General features: G+C 43.8%; 1 protein-coding gene across 3 annotated transcripts in view; it reads right to left on the minus strand.

The window, feature by feature from the left end:
* Positions 1–13,033, minus strand: part of LOC114049612 (presenilin-2-like) — a 37,855-nt gene extending 24,822 nt beyond the window's left edge. For 2 of the 3 annotated variants that reach the window (XM_027870880.1, XM_027870882.1), the window contains exon 1: positions 12,945–13,033. The gene's annotated coding sequence lies outside the window, so the exon portion shown is untranslated. Of the gene's footprint in view, positions 1–12,529; positions 12,552–12,944 lie in introns of those variants that run through there. The other variant, XM_027870881.1, reaches the window with a different exon arrangement.
* Between the last annotated feature and the right edge of the window lie 2,909 nt (positions 13,034–15,942).

Genomic DNA, 15,942 nt, shown 5'->3' on the forward strand with positions numbered 1-15,942 from the left:
CTCCTTCCATCACACTCTGAAACAGTATGTGTGAAAGGAGAGGTGGAAAAACATGGAACAAAGACTCGTGATTAAAGATAAAATGGGAAGGGAAATGAGAGAACCATCAACCAAAACAGGGTGAACAAGGGAATAAGAGCAGATAGAAATGAGTATCTTTTTGTCTGAATTTCCCTAGTTAGACCCCACCATCTTCAGCAAGAAGCCTTTCCTGAGCTCCCCAACTGTTCATGACTTCCCCTTCAAACTATCTTGTCTGTGTTTGTATTTATTCACTTGACATTGAAGCTGTATTTGTCTTTATTCATATATCTCATCTCCTCTATTAGTATGCAAGCTCCTTTGTGAATAGGACTGTTTCATTTTTTGTCCTCATATCCTCGGCATCTGGCACATCGATGATGCTTAATAAATACTTGTTGACTGACTGATAGTCAGCAATGGCTCACAAAACAAATTCTGGCTTGATGCCTTTGTCCTGTGGAGATTGGCCATCAGACTAAAACGGCAGACTTATTGAATGGCTTCCAAATGGGGGATATGTGCATGTGAGCTCTTGAAATGGTGGAATGTTTTCTTTTTTTCTAGGAATGGGTCTCCCAGCAACATCACCTATGTGCAAGACACTGTGCTATGTACTAGATGTCATCATCCCTTAACAACCCACAGGAGATTGGGAATGGGAGAAAGGATACTGGATTTGAAGACAGAAGCCCTACTATAGACTGTGTTACCATGGCCAAGTCAAATGTACCTCTCAGTCTTCAGGGGATTAGAACAGATGGCATCTAAAAGTTCTCCCTGGGTCTAAATCCTATGAGTCAAAGCATAGGGAAACCTCAAAATAATGTTGATGTGATCTTCTTTCCTGACCCACTCTACTTAAATTCAACAAAAAATATCACAAATTTTTCTCATTCCCCCGAACACAAATAAAATGCGTGCCCCAGTCCTTCCCCAAAATTATATACATACATGTATTCAAATTATATACATGCACATATACAATGCACATGTGTATATGTATATATAAATATAAGTATACATAGATATAGAAACTACAAATTATATATTATACACACATACACACACAACCTGGGCTTCTGATATGTTTCATGTCACAGCATAAAGAAAAATGGATTTGGAATAACAGAGGTCTTTGGTTCAAATGCAGCTGTGCTACTTACTATACTATACATCCCTGAGTGAATCATTTAAATCTCTCAGGGCTCAGAAATTACACAGGATAATATCTCTAAGGTCCTTTCCAGCTCTAAATTCTAAATTCCAGCTCTAAAATCCCATAACATGGGATTTTTCTGGTACCCTTTCACCTATGACTATTACAATGTAATACCATGAAAAGAATTAGAGCTGTAGGTAAGCAGAAAATACTACTAAATTAAAGACATTCATGGTCCTGGCTCTCCCATAGGCATATCAAACTCAACATGGCCCAACCTGTACTCATCTTTCTCTTTACACATGCCCCTCCTCCACATTTCTTTATTTCTCTTGAGGGTACCACCATCCTTCTAGTAACCCGTGTGTGTAATCCTTTATGTTTCCAGTCCCCGCCCCTCATCTATCCAATCAATTGCCATGTTTGGGAGATTTTAATTCCACAACATGTGTCTGTCCCCCTTTTCTCCTCTCACACAGTCACCTGAATTCAAGCCCCAATGCAACAACTCTCTCCCAGATCACTCTTGGAGCCAACTGAACTCCCTCCCGTTCTCTCTCTCTCTCTCACTCTCACATTCATCTACCACATGATTGCTAAAATGATCTTCCTGAAGCACGGGTCTGACCACATCCTATCACTTCTGAAAAACATTTCACATTACCCTACTGCCACTAGAATAAGTGCCAACTCAGCCTAGTAGTTAAGGCCCTTTATAAATTGGCTTTTACCTGCCATCAAAAGGTATCCTGCTGAGCCAACACCTGGTCCCCTCTGGAGAGAAAAGTGTAAAAGGTTCACTTGGGGACTCCAGGTCATGGAGAAAGGTAGCAGAACTGACTTCTCACTAGTTGGGTTAGCCAGGGAGAAAAGCCAGCACTGTGTAGATTCCCCAGGAAGAAAGCAAGGTAGCCCCTAATCCCCATAGGCCAGCAGCACATCCAAGCCCTGGGCAGAGGTCCTTGCCTAGCCTACCTAGCCACAGCAAACTATTGAAGGACAGACGGGAGGAAAATCACAGGATTAAGAGCTGGAAATTTTTTTATTTTTTTAAATTAATTTATTTTTAGTTTTCAACATTGACTTCCATAAGTTTTTGAGTTTTAAATTTTCTCCCCCTCCCTCCCCCCCGCCCCAAGATGGCATGCAATCTGATACGGACTCTACACATACATTCCTATTAAACATATTTTCACATTAGTCATGTTGTAAAGAAGAATTAGACCCAATAGGAGGAACCACAGGAAAGAGGAAACAAAACAAAACAGAAGAAAAAAAAGAGCAAATAGTATCTTTGATCTGCATTCAAACTCCATAGTTCTTTCTCTGGATGTGGATAGCATTTTCCATCATGAATCTTTTGGAACCGTCTTAGATCCATGTGTGCTGAGAAGAGCTAAGTCTATCAAAGTTTTGTACAAAGTCATTGCACAATGTGGTTGATACTGTGTACAACATTCTTCTCTCACTTCACTCAGCATCAGTCCATACAAGTCTTTCTAGGTTTTTCTGAAGTCTGCCTGCTCATCATTTCTTATAGTACAATATTACATTCATGTACCACAACTTGTTCAGCCATTCCCTAATTGATGGGCATCCCCTCAATTTCCAAGTCTTTGCCACCACAGAAAAGAGCTGCTATAAATATTTTTGTACATGTGGGACCTTTTCCCATTTGTATGATCTCTAGAAGTGGTATTGCTGGGTCAGTTTTATAGCCCTTAGGGCATAGTTCCAAATTGCTCTCCAGAATGGCTGGATCATTTCACAACTCCACCAACAATGCATTAGTGTTCCAATTTTCCCACATCTTCTCCAACATCTATCATTTTCTTGTTTTGTCATCTTGGCCAATCTGATAGGTGTGAGGTGGTACCTCAGAGTTGTTTTGATTTGCATTTCTCTAATCAACAGTGATTGAGAGCATTTTTTCATATGACTATAGATAGCTTTAATTTCTTCATCTGAAAACTGCCTGTTCATATCCTTTGACCATTTATCAATTGGGGAATGATTTGTACTCTTATAAATTTGACTTAGTTAAGAGCTGCAAAGGCTTAACAAGGGCAGGGACAAGTCTTTGTAACCCCAGCACCCATCACAGTGCCTGACACAGAGTAGGCATTGAATAAATGTTTGTGGATTGACTGACTAGAGATCAACTAAAGCAGCATTCTTTTACAGATTAAGACACTGAGGCCCAGTGAGAGATTATTTCCTTGAGAGTGGCAGAGATGAGACTAAATTGGCGGTGGAGTGGGTCCAATGCTCTTCCCACTGCCCAAGTACCTTGCTTTCCAAGGTATAGCTAAGTTTTCCACAGTGCCCAGAAGTCCTTAGAGAAAAAGTCACTCAGACAGTATACAATTTATAAACAACTCTGCCAAGCAACACCACAAGATGCTTGTCCACCCCAAGCTTTGCTGACGCACAGAAGTAATCCAGGTGGAATGGGGGAGGGAATTCTGTGGCTCCCAAACAGGTAAGGGTAAGGCTGTGCAACTGACACACCTGGTAGAGGTAAAGCGATACCTAAACAAGGAAATGAAGATTCCAACCAGCTCTTCCCTCCTCCCATGGTCCTTCTACGAAGCCCATTTATTTGACTTACAGATGGCAGCAGGTTCTAGTTACCTGACACTGATCTCAAAGCTAAGGCAGGGCCAGGTGGTGGAGGGCTGAGGGGAGGGGGGAAAGAAAACAAACAAATCAAGTCTGACCAGGGCACCAAGGGCTACATCAGGTAGCCTCCTTCCCACAGTAACCCAAACCACCCAGTTGAACAAGAACATTTTTGCTGAAACCTACTCCAACTCTGGGAACCTTTTAAAACAAATATCTATAAAAAACACTCCGGTACTAGGTCTCATTATTCAGGTGTATCTAGCTGAAAAAGCTGAATGAGCGGATCTGGCAAAATTGTCTCTTCTGACTTGCAGAATTTCAGCAAACCTGCTTAGGCCTGCAGTTCCCTGCGGTTATAATGAAACCCAGTGACCCACTTTCCACTTCGGTCCTGTTTTATCTAGATCCAAAAGGAGCTTCATGGAGGAATGCAAAGGAGGTCTGCCCTTAAATTTGAAGGCCAAACGACAGCAGAACTGGCAACATGTCAAAAACCCGATGGAGAAAAGCAGTGCCTTCTGGGAGATGTGAATTATTGCTCTAAAAGCAAATTTGGAACACTGGATATTAAGTACTTATGCAGCCTCACTTGAGTCTGCAGCATGGGGAATAGGTTCAGGGAACCCTGTTTATTTAAGAAAGCAAACAAAAACGGCCTGGCTTAAGTTGCCATGGGGTGGAAGGGTACAAAAGGTACGTAAACCTTGTATGCTCTCACACAGAGGTCACGGTAACCTCACTGCATGAGAAATGATTACAGCCTTGCCTTTATGAGCATTTACTTTGACCAAAAGCTGAGTACTGCCCTTAGAAATCACGGAGCATCATCCCCTTCCATAACCCTCCATGGTCACCCCAGCACCAGAGCCTGTCCCTGGCCATGTCTTCGATCATCTTGGCCACTATCCATCAAGTCACACTTGATTGAGTGCACATGGAACCAACCTGGGCAATTGCTTTTCCCACAATCTGGCTGCTGAGACGGCTCTGGCCAAGGGTGGTGGTGGGACCTGGAGTTCAGCAGAGCAGCTTTGTCAGCCCATGTAATGCAACACTCCTGCAGCAGCCATGTGCCCTGGTCCATCCCCAGAGCAGCCAGCTAGGCTAGGAGATCAGGAAGGCCTTAGCTGTTAGACAAGGTAGGAGCAGGCTGGGTTATCCCACAGGAGAATCAATCATGAGGGCTGCACTGGCCTAGTATATACCAATAAACTGCCCCTTGGGTCCCAAGCAGTCTTCATTATGGTCTCTTTTCTGGCCTTCAATTTTCTTGTCTTGTCTAGAAAAGTGATACTTGAAAAATAAAAGATAAAAACATCCCCCCCAATATTTTATTGTATTTCCTACTGCTATGAAAGTGGGGGGAGAGGAATTTTTTTCCTCAAGTGGTTATGAAGAGTTCAATCCTATGAGCATTCCTTAAATGCCTACTGACCTACGTGCCAGAAACACAAAAAAGAAAAAATAAATTTGACTCTGCCCTTAAGTAGCTACTACACTCTAAATTCCATAAGGATAGAGACCAAAGCATAGGCTCTGAAGTCAGAGGACCTGGGTTCAAATCGCACCTCTGACACTACTTTTGTAGTAAGTGGGCAAGTCAGATCACCTTTCCTGGCTCGGTTTGCCCATCTGTAAAATGAGGAGCCTTCCATTTCTACCTCTATAACCCTATAATCTATGTCTTGGCTACACTTTGTATCAGCCCCACTGACTAGGACAACGCTCTGCACAAAGCAGGCCTTTAATAAAGGTTTGTTGTTTTTTCCATTCTGATGGGAGGGTGAAGGGAAGGAGCCCTGGGGATGACATGTACACACATTTAAGGACATGAAAAACACCAGAAGCCAACAATTCAAAGTCCATCCGTTCATCCCCAACCCCACCGCCAAACAAGCAGTGAGGAAAAATTACGGATTTTTTTTTTTCTGACTGGAGACATCTGTAATACAAGAGAGGGAATACAATAGGGAGTGGACATACATCAGCAAGTAGAAGAAACATGTTGGAGCCCCTGGAGAGTTGCTCTAGCCTAGAAAAGTAAGGGTTCTCTGATTTACAAATTAATAAAAATAGCTAACATTGATACAGCGAGCTCTCTTTTGATCCTCTCAATAACCCTGTGAGGTAGGTGCTATAATTTTTATCCCTATATAAGTCCACTGAAACACCAGTCAAGTAATCTGCTCAGGGTCACTTATCTGGTAAAGTGTCTAAGGCACGATGTGAACCAAAGTCTTCTTCTCTGCCAGTCCAGGGTTTTATCCAATATACTGAGATGAGTCTTGTATAGTTAATGGCACCAGCCACTGCCCTGTCTCCAACCCTACCCCTCTACCCCTCCAGAAAAAGGCCATCCTCCTCAGTTCCTCGTGAGCTCAGAGGGCTTCTGACTAAGAGACACAAAGAATCCCTGAGTCCAGCTGATCCAACCCCCTTTGCTTCTTACACAGAGAGGCCCCTGACTTCTCTGCAGTCACCTAGATACAAAGTGGCCCACTACAAATGTAGCAATTTTCCCACTATAACATACCACCCCTTCACCTGGTCCACACCTTGACAAGGAATGAGTGAAGCTGGAAGGCCAAGGGTTTCCTCAATTTACATCCTCCTCTCCCACTTACTCCAAATTCTAGCACACTTCATGACTCATCTCTCCTTCTCACAGCACTTCTATATGGACTGACTGCATTCATATCCCCCTAGAATGCTGAGCCCCCATGGGGGGCAGGGAGGGGAGCAGGCCCTTCTTAAAGGATTCTGTCACGAAACAACATATGTCTGTGGACTAGATGTTCCTGTGTCCTGACAACAGCACCACTGGTGAGATGTGTTGCAATGGAACATCCAGGTGGCTGCATTCACTGCAATCACGTTAAGCAAAGCTACTCCTTTCCGCTGTGTATCTTTAATATTCAAAGAAGTATTTCCCTGTTGGAAAGTCGGACTATTTTTAATCTCACTCATCTCCTGTGTCAGACCCACTGAGGAAGCCTAGGCTCCCAGAAACAGTCTTCAGAGCCCCTGGTTTGTTCATCCAAGCCCTTGGCTGTCATCTGCAAGGTCATACAGTCTCCTTCGGGGTAGAGACTGGTCCTGTGATTTCACTGGTAGAGAATGCACAGAATAGGAAACTGCCTTTACCAACGCAGGTCAGCGCCTACTCTGCAATCTGTAGTCTTGGAGAGTTTCCAGGAGCACTGAGAGGTTGAGTGACTTGGCCAGGGTCAGAGGCGGGCCTTGAACCCAAGCCTTCCCTGCTCCAAGGCTGACTTTCTAATCACTAGGCCATGGTGCCTCTCACTCAGTGAGCTCCCATCTCCTGTGATGGTCCTGGGCAACAAACAGCCCAGGTGCTTTTACACTGACCCACATTTCTGGCAAACGCCAGGGGATAAATAGGCTCGCTTTGGACAAGTAAGATATAACACTTAAGTACTGGCCTACACCAGCAGCTTTTGCATCCCAGGGAGGACCGGAAGGAGAGAGCCTCTTTTCCAGAGATGCTTTCAAGGGATCTTTAGTTTACAGATGTAGATCCTGGAAGGAGCCTTAGAGGTCACCGTATCCCACACTCCTCATCTTACAGATAAGGAAACTGAGGACCATACAGCTCAAGGCCACTCATCAAGGCCATAAAGGCAGTAAAAGGGCAGAGTCAGCATCTGAACCCAGGGCCTCTGACTCCAGATCCAACAACTTTCCACTGCATCCACGCTGCCTCCCCATCTTTCATCTGTTTGTTGCTCTCTTTCTAGTTGTAGAGTCTTCTTTTTTCTTTCTTTTTTTTCCCCAGGCAACTGGGGTTAAGTGACTTGCCCAGGGTCACACAGCTACTAAGTGTCAAATGTTTGGTCTGAGGCCGCATTTGAACTCAGGTCCTCCTGACTTCAGGGCTGGTGCTCTATCCACTGCGCCACCTAGCTGCCCTTGCAGAGTCTTTTTAAAGGCAGAATTTACCAGGGCCTGGCATCTGTAAGACAAAAGAATTGCCTCAGAAAAAATAAGAGATCAAAGGACCTGGAGCTGGAAGAGGCCTTAGACAGAATCTGGTCCCAAACCCTTCATTTTACAAATGAGGTAGCTAGGTGGTGCAGCAGATAGACTGCTCGACGTGGATTGAAGAAGACCTAAGTTCCTAACTAGCCTCAGACACTAGCTGTGTAACCTTGGACAAGTCACTTAACTGTAGTCTGCCTCAGTTTCCTTATCTGTAAAATGGAGATAACAATAGTAGCTACTTCCTAGGGCTGTTTAGAAGATAAATGAGATATTTGCATACAGCTTTGCAAACTGTAAGTGCTGTATAAATAATAACTATTAGTAATAAGTGCTAGCTATTCTTATGAGAAAAATGAGGCCCAGGGGAGTGATGTGACTTCTCTAAGGTAATACAACTAATGAGAAAACTAGAATTTGAACCAAGGTATCCCGAATTCCAAGCCTACATTGTTTCCTACACCATCACTGCCTAAATAATTGCTAAATTCCCTTTCAGCTTTAACAATCTATAAATCCATTACCTTTTCCCCAAAAGGATATTGCATCATCTGTATAATGAAGGACCTGATTAGATGATCCCCAAGGTGCCTTCTGGCTTTGACATTCTATGGCTCTCAGATTTGAAGTTCTTCCTGTTCATTGATTTTAAGCAGCTGTTTGTTCCTGGTGTTGCCATGGATTCTGCTTGACCAGCAATAGTTGCACGGATCCCAATGGACTCACCTTAACAGTTAATAGAAAATTCTTGAAGCCTAAACCCAAGCTGGCAAATCTAGCGGGGTTAGGGTAAGTTACTCAAGCGCCTGCAAAGACATGTTCTGGGCAGCATCCTGAAGGGAGCCATACCAGTGTTCACCTCTGCAGGTATCTGGACCATCCTAGCTCCAGAGAAGACTCTTCCCGCAGGCCACAATATCCCTCTGAACAGTAAGGAAATCTTAAAAGGAGCTGAAGTTCCACAGGCCCCTGAAGTAACTAACATTTATAACCTGGAAACCCTAATTCTATCTCTGACCCTAATTCTGCCCCTGTCTCCTTTTCTAACCCTATTTCTGTCTGTCCCTAACCCTAATTCCATTCAATCTCAATTCAACAAGCATTTATTAAGCTCCTACCATGTGCCAGAGTTCTCAGTACAAGGGACACCAAGGCAATAAACAAAGAGGACTCCTGACCTCTAGATGCTTTCATACTGAAAGTTTAATAGAAGGACGAGGCACATCAGTCGACAAAAATGTGCTTGGCCCTTCAGGATATTTTAAAATTCCAGTCCTAGCTTTTTAAGCTAAATAAACTTTTTTCAACAGAAAGCCATCTTGGCTGTTAAATTGAATCCATGTAAAGAAACATAGGCTTTGGAGCTAGGACAGGCCTTAAAGATCATCTAGATCAGAGACATCAAACACTCAGAGCACGAGGCCCCTCAACGCTCCCCGAAGGAACCAGATGAAAATGTAATTGGGAAATATTTATCAAAATATATGAAAATACAATAAGATACAGACAACGTTACATTTTAAAACTAAGTAAGTCTATACATGGCTGGCAGGGATTCTTACGTACGGATTAGTGGCCCATTTCTATTTGAGTTTGAGGTCACTGATCTATCTGATCATTCAAGAAGCATATTTACTAAACACCTATTATGTGCCAGGCTCTGTGCCACATGCTGGGGACATAAAGACATAAACAAAACATTCTTGATCCTCAGGGAGCTTACATTCTATTGAAGGAAACAATGTATGAACATACAAAATACAAATACGATAAATACAAAGTAACTGAGGGAAGAGGGAAAAGTCCAGTTCCCTCACTTTGTAGATGAAGGGTCTGAGGAGAGTTGGGAAATAACTTGCCAAAGCTCACAAAACTAGTTAATAGAAAAGCCAGCATTGGAACCGAAGTCCCTGACTCGTAATGCTGTGTGCTTTTCCATTCAGTAGGCCACATTGGCACTCTAGCTTCTAAAAAAGGCATTTTATTTTTAAAATCCTTTGTGGGGTAAACTGAGCCAGACTCTTTTGAGATCACAATGGCAGTACCATCTGGTAAAAGAATGAATTGAGTAGAAAGAAGGCAAAAGACCCAGCTCTGCCATCTACTACCTTTATGACCTTGGACAAATCCACTTAACAGATGTGAAGGCCAGTATTCCTCATCTGTAAAATGGGATAATGATTGCCCTGCTCTTAGCTTTTATGGTTGTTGCTTTAAATAAGATGATGTATGTGAAAGCTCGAAGAAAAGAAACAAGTGGTACACAATGCAACATTATTATTAAGAAGCAGTCAAGGTGGGATGGCTTTGGGAGCCTCCTGTCTGAAGGAGACTAAGCAGGAGGGGGATATTGGGGATAAATATGGAATAAAAGAGCTGAAAGGGGGTGATAATCAGCCCTCTGGAAAAGATAAATGGCAACCTCTGGGTATTTTTCCAAAAACACAAGAACAGAAGGCTGACCTTTAGCAAGCAAAACATGCAAACTGTTGTCTCCAGGAAAATTAGTATTTCCAGTCCAAATGGCAAAAACTTTACTGGAGAATAGCAACTTACTAACATACCCATAGCATCACCTCAACTAAATAGTCATAATGGCCCCTACATCTAATTATGGATTTTCAGCTCCTTGAAGACCTCTCGGCAAGACAGCCTGGCAGAAATAAAACTCTGGGTTGGGAGTAGGGATGCCTAGGTTCCTTGGGCTGTCCATGCAACACAGAATTACCCATTTGTTTCACCACTGGGTTCTTAGAAAGTCTGCCTTTAGAGGAGCAGAAATACTGTGTTCACATGATTACAAATCACTCCACCCTCACTGACTCATGACATACATTTCACAGAAAGGGAACTTGAATCTCATGTCAATGACATAATTCGTACAGTGATTTTAAATACTCCTTGAAATATCAAGCAGATGGAGGCTGCCTGAGCACTCAAGTCCCTAGGGAAAGGACAGGCTATGTGTATGAAGGATACTTCAAGGAGAGACAATAAATCAAATCACCTGGGCTTCCTAATTCTGAATAAAGTCTGCTCCAGGCTGTCTAGGCACAAAAGATGAGGCTGCTCAGTGCCTTCATCTAGAAAGTAGAGATCACTGAATGGCAGAGAAGTGCCAATTAGTTTACATGGAAAAATGGTAAACATTAGCATGGTATTGTGCAGAAGGGTCCCAGCAGATCAATACTCCCTATTATGCTGAACTAGATTAAAATGTAATTGGGAAATATTTAACGAAATTGGGAAATATTTAACGAAATAAACAAAAAGACAATAAAACATAGATAACATTACATTTTAAAACTAAGTTAATACGCAGCCTTAGAGATCTTTATGTGCTGCTTAGTGATCCCCTTTCTATTTGAGTTTGACACCAATGGTGCATTGGAGTGGATCCTTAGGAGTCAAGAAAGCCTGAATTCAAATCTTGCCAATGACAAAAAATAGTTGTGAGACTTTGGACAAGTACCTTAATCTCTCAGTGTCTCTCAAACAATTCTCTAAGGCAGTGAGTGGTGGAGTGGGGAAGGAAGAAGAGAGGGAAGCTGCCATCTGCATCAGTGAAAGGAGTTTCTCCACTAGAAGCTTCTCAAAGCCCATGTGTGAACATTGTGTGTGTCTGGATTTGTGGGCATAGTGAATTAATAGGATGACAGACTGATAGATGGAGGAAACTATGACGTTATCTGGTTCAATTTCCTCATTTTACAGATGAAGAAACTGAGAACCTTTTAGTTAAGTGATATACTCTGTGTAGGGTTTCATAGCATTAAAAATCTAGAGGCCATCTAGGCTAATCTTGTTTTACAGATGAGGAAACTGAGGCTAAGGGAAGATAAGTGATGTGCCCAAAGTCACACAGTTATTCGAAGGTACAATTTGAATTCAGGTCTTTTAACTCCAGAACTGTCCATCCACAGGTCCTCTGAGGCCAAATCTAGCACTCTTTCCACTCTACCTTCCTCAAAACAAGTTCAAGGGGCAACATTCTACCTAACTAAAATGTTCAAGCTTACAGAAATAGAAAATAAACCCCATCATGGTGGAAATCAAATCTACTTCCCCTTTCTCCACCACAATTCCTAGTATAGCTGTAGGTACACAAAATGTACTCTGCAACACTATCAGCTTGCATATATAATCATTAGACATTTTGCTAAAACTAATGTACCTGAGGGGTGACCCCAGTGCTATATGGACTATATGTATTTTTAAATAATACGTATTTTAAAACACATATTTAAAAAGTTTTTTAAAGAGTTATAGAAAATAATGCAAAGTGAGAAAAGCAGAAGTAGGCACCCTATCCTAAAAGCCATACTCTGGTGGCTAGCACACATATATCTATTGGTATATGCACTCATAACACTATTAGTGATGCTTAAGGTTACTTTTCATTGCAAAGTTGTCTTTAAAAATAAGCTTTTCTGTGCTTCCTTTGCACATGAATTCCCTAGGCACGATCTAGAGAGGCAGCAGGCCCAACTTGGCTAACGCTGAGGGCTGATGAGTGAAAATGGGAAAACATAAGGCGTGAATGAACAAACGCAACCGGTTTTCTTTACCGAGAGGAAGGGGAAACCCTTCACCAAGTCTTATGACAGTCATATGCACGGTCCCTTTAAATGCACACACTCCGGCCCGACACAGAGGAGTGCACACAAGGCAGGTGGGCTTTGGGGATGCAGAGACCTGGGGACAGCTGTGCTCCACTCATACCTGGGCTACGGGTGGGAGGTGGGCCTGAGCAGCCTTCCCCAGCAGCGCAAGGGCCCGGCGTTCACAGTCAGATTGCTTGGCACGCTCCCCGGTAGTGGAGGCTCCCAGGCCATGCGCGGGGATGCAGTGCGAGGCACCCAACGCTCCCCTATCCCTCTCCCTCAGCCCAGGGTGCTGCAGGTAAAGGGAAGCGAGACAGGACAGCGGCCGGGAGGGGCGCGCAACCAAGAGAGCCCCCACCCCGCCGGGCCCCGGGCCGAGCACGCGCGTGCGCACACGCGCCGGACCCCGGGGTGCCCGCTCCTCCGGGGGCCGGAAAGCGCGGGGGGGGGAGGGAGGCGGGGGCTTTCCCGTGGACGGGGAACCGGGGGGGGGGCTTCGCCGTCAGTCGCCCACTCCCCCAGCCCCCACTCACCTGCTCCCAGAGAAGCGCCCCGGCGATGTTTACCTAACTCTCAGGGTAACGGAGCCAGCCCCAGCCCAGGGCCGAGGCACCACCCCCGGCCCGGCCCGCCCCTCCCGGCACTGGGAGCCCCATTGCGCAGCTCCCATTGGCTCATCCCGAGGGCCCAGCCCAGAGACGGGGGGGCGGGGTCATCCCCGCTCGTAGGCCAATTGTAGCTGGAGGCGGGGCGAAAGCAGGGCCAGTGGGCGAGAGAGCTCAAGAATGCCGGCTTCCTGCATGCGGTGGGTAACTTACTGCGTGAGCCTCAGAAGCCCAGCCTGGGCAACAAGTATCTGAGGTTTCTCAGCCGGTGCCTTTGCAAGTCCCCTAGTTGGACTGAATCTCGGGACAAGCAGGCATTTAGTAAAGCACATAGTAGGCGTTTAATAAAGGTTAATGGGCTGCTAGGTGGCACAGTGCATAGAGCTCCAGGCCTGGAGTCAGGAAGACTCATTTTCATTAGTTCAAATCCAGTCTCAGACACTTACTAGCTGTGTGATCCTGGGCAAGTCACTTAACTCTGCCCCCATTTCCTCATCAGTAAAATAAGCTGGGGCAGGAAATGGCAAACCGCTCCAGTATCTCTGCCAAGAAAACCCCAGATGGGGTCACGAAGAGTTGGAAAACAACTGAACAACAACAAATAAAGGTTGATTGATTAATGGTCATTGAGGTCAGTCCCCACATTTTACAGATATGTCCCGGTGAGGTTAAGGGAGCACAGGGATGTAAGATCTGTGACTCCATTTTCATCAGTCTTCCAGCTGTGCCTCACTGCCCCCAAAAGGCTGTTGGAAGTAGGCAAAAGATAGTGAACCAGTGTGTGTGTGTGTGTGTGTGTGTGTGTGTGTGTGTGTGTGTGTGTGAGAGAGAGAGAGAGAGAGAGAGAGAAATGTATTCCTGTGTGACCTAAGTCAGTACTTCCAAATAAGTAAAATGGTAAGATGCTTAGTTTGTGCTTTGAGAAGGACAGTTATTTGTTCAAGTAATGTTTAGTAATATTAGTCACTTGTGTGACATCCTTGTAGTGAAATCTAAGATTTTGAAATGGAAAATTTTATCTCTTTTGAAAAATGCAAAAGAAAAACTAGGTGAGTATTATATTACACCTTTCATGCAACTGAAAGGCCTGGATCTGCCATCATGATGACAGTTTGATGCCTTGAATGGTTTCAGTGTTACCTAGAGAACAGAGAATGGAGAGGTAAGTAAAAGAAGGTGGGCTTACTGACAGCAAGGTTCTAGAGCACATCTATCTAGTCTTCTAGCACTGAAGCAAACCCACTCTCGGCTGGCCTGGACATTGACATAGAAATGGATGCCAGGTGCAAATGACGGGAGACAATACTAACCTGGAATGAAGTAGGCAGAGCTTTGGGGGAAGAGAAGCTACAGAATTAAGACTGAGGTGCAGATTTAGATAGCAGAATCCACGGGAAGGAGGGGATCAAGAGGGAGATCAGGAGAGGGCTCAGGACAAAGCTGCCATGTTATGTGGATGTGTGTATAAACATAGCAATATAACAGGAGGCAGCTGGTGGTACAGTAGATAGAGCTCTGAGCCTAATGTCAGGAAGAAGGGAGTTCAGATTTGACTTCAAACACTTATTAGCTGTGTGATCCTGGGCAAGTCAACTATTTCCTCCCCTGTTGTTAGTTCCTTCCTTCTGAATTAACTTCCATCTACTCTATTCATCTTGTAGTATGTAGTCATTTATATATTGTTTCCCCCATTAGAACATAAGCTTCTTGAAGGCAGGCACTGTCTTTTTTTTTTTTTTTTTTGTGCCATTCTTTGTATTTCCAAGGCCTGGTACATAGTGCCTGGCAAAGAATAAACACTTAATAAATGCTTGTTGGCTGACTAAATGACTTGACTATGTCACGTTTCTTCCCCCTCCCTTCCCTTAATGGGACTGTTAGATTTTTATTTTTTTTTTGGCTAGGCAATGGGGTTAAGTGACTTGCCCAGAGCCACACAGCTAGTTAAGTGTTGTGTGTCTGAGTCCGGATTTGAACTCAGGTACTCCTGAATCCAGGGCCAGTGCTCTATCCACTGCGCCACCTAGCTGCCCCTAGATTTTTTAATTTTGCTGCCAATGTTGGCACATCTGTGTGATTCAATGGAAAGAACACAAACTGAGAACTCAGGAAAAATGGGTTCACCTCCCAGCTCTTCTGCTAACTAGCTTTACCACTTTGGGCAGGTAACTTAATTTCTCTAAGTGTCAGCTTCTCCGTCTGTATAAACGAGGAGACAAGATCGGATAATTTCCTTTCCAGCCTTAACTGTCTAGGATACAATAACAATAACTTACATTTGTATATCAGTTTAAGGTTTATAGGGTGCTTTTTTTTTTTTTTTGGCAGTTGGGGTTAAGTGATTTCCCCGGGGTCACATAGCTAGTAAGTATCAAGTGTTTGGTCTGAGGCTGAATTTGAACTCAGGTCGTCCTGACTTCAGGGCCATTCCTCTATTCACTGCGCCACCTAGCTGCCCCTATAGAGTACTTTCTTTACAACAATCCTACAAGATAGGGAGTGCAAATAATATAATCTCCATTTTACAGCTGAGGGAAATGAGGCTCATTTGTGTGAAATAATTTGCCCAAAGTCACAGCCAGTAAGTGGTAAAGCCAGGACTCTGGTCCAAATGTTCTGGCTCCAAAACCAGTGCTCTTGACACTTTACCAGACTATGTATGTTAGAGAAATCATTCGCTCATCTTCTGCTTGGTCTTTATAGAGCTCAGTTGCAAATTGCTAGATTCAATATCTACTTCATGGAAGAGTTCATCTGGGATATGTAAATTGTATACAAGGTAAATCAAGTCAACAAACATTTATTAAATGTTTACTGTGTGTCAGGCACTGTGCTATAAGGATTGGAGATACAAAAACAAGCAAAAGAAAAGACAGTATTAGTAATAATAAGTAAGGCAAGATTATAATAAACTAAGTGGCTGTTG

Source organism: Vombatus ursinus, unplaced genomic scaffold, assembly GCF_900497805.2.
Source record: "Vombatus ursinus unplaced genomic scaffold, bare-nosed wombat genome assembly UNPS02014798.1, whole genome shotgun sequence".
In the NCBI taxonomy this organism is placed as follows: domain Eukaryota; kingdom Metazoa; phylum Chordata; class Mammalia; order Diprotodontia; family Vombatidae; genus Vombatus; species Vombatus ursinus.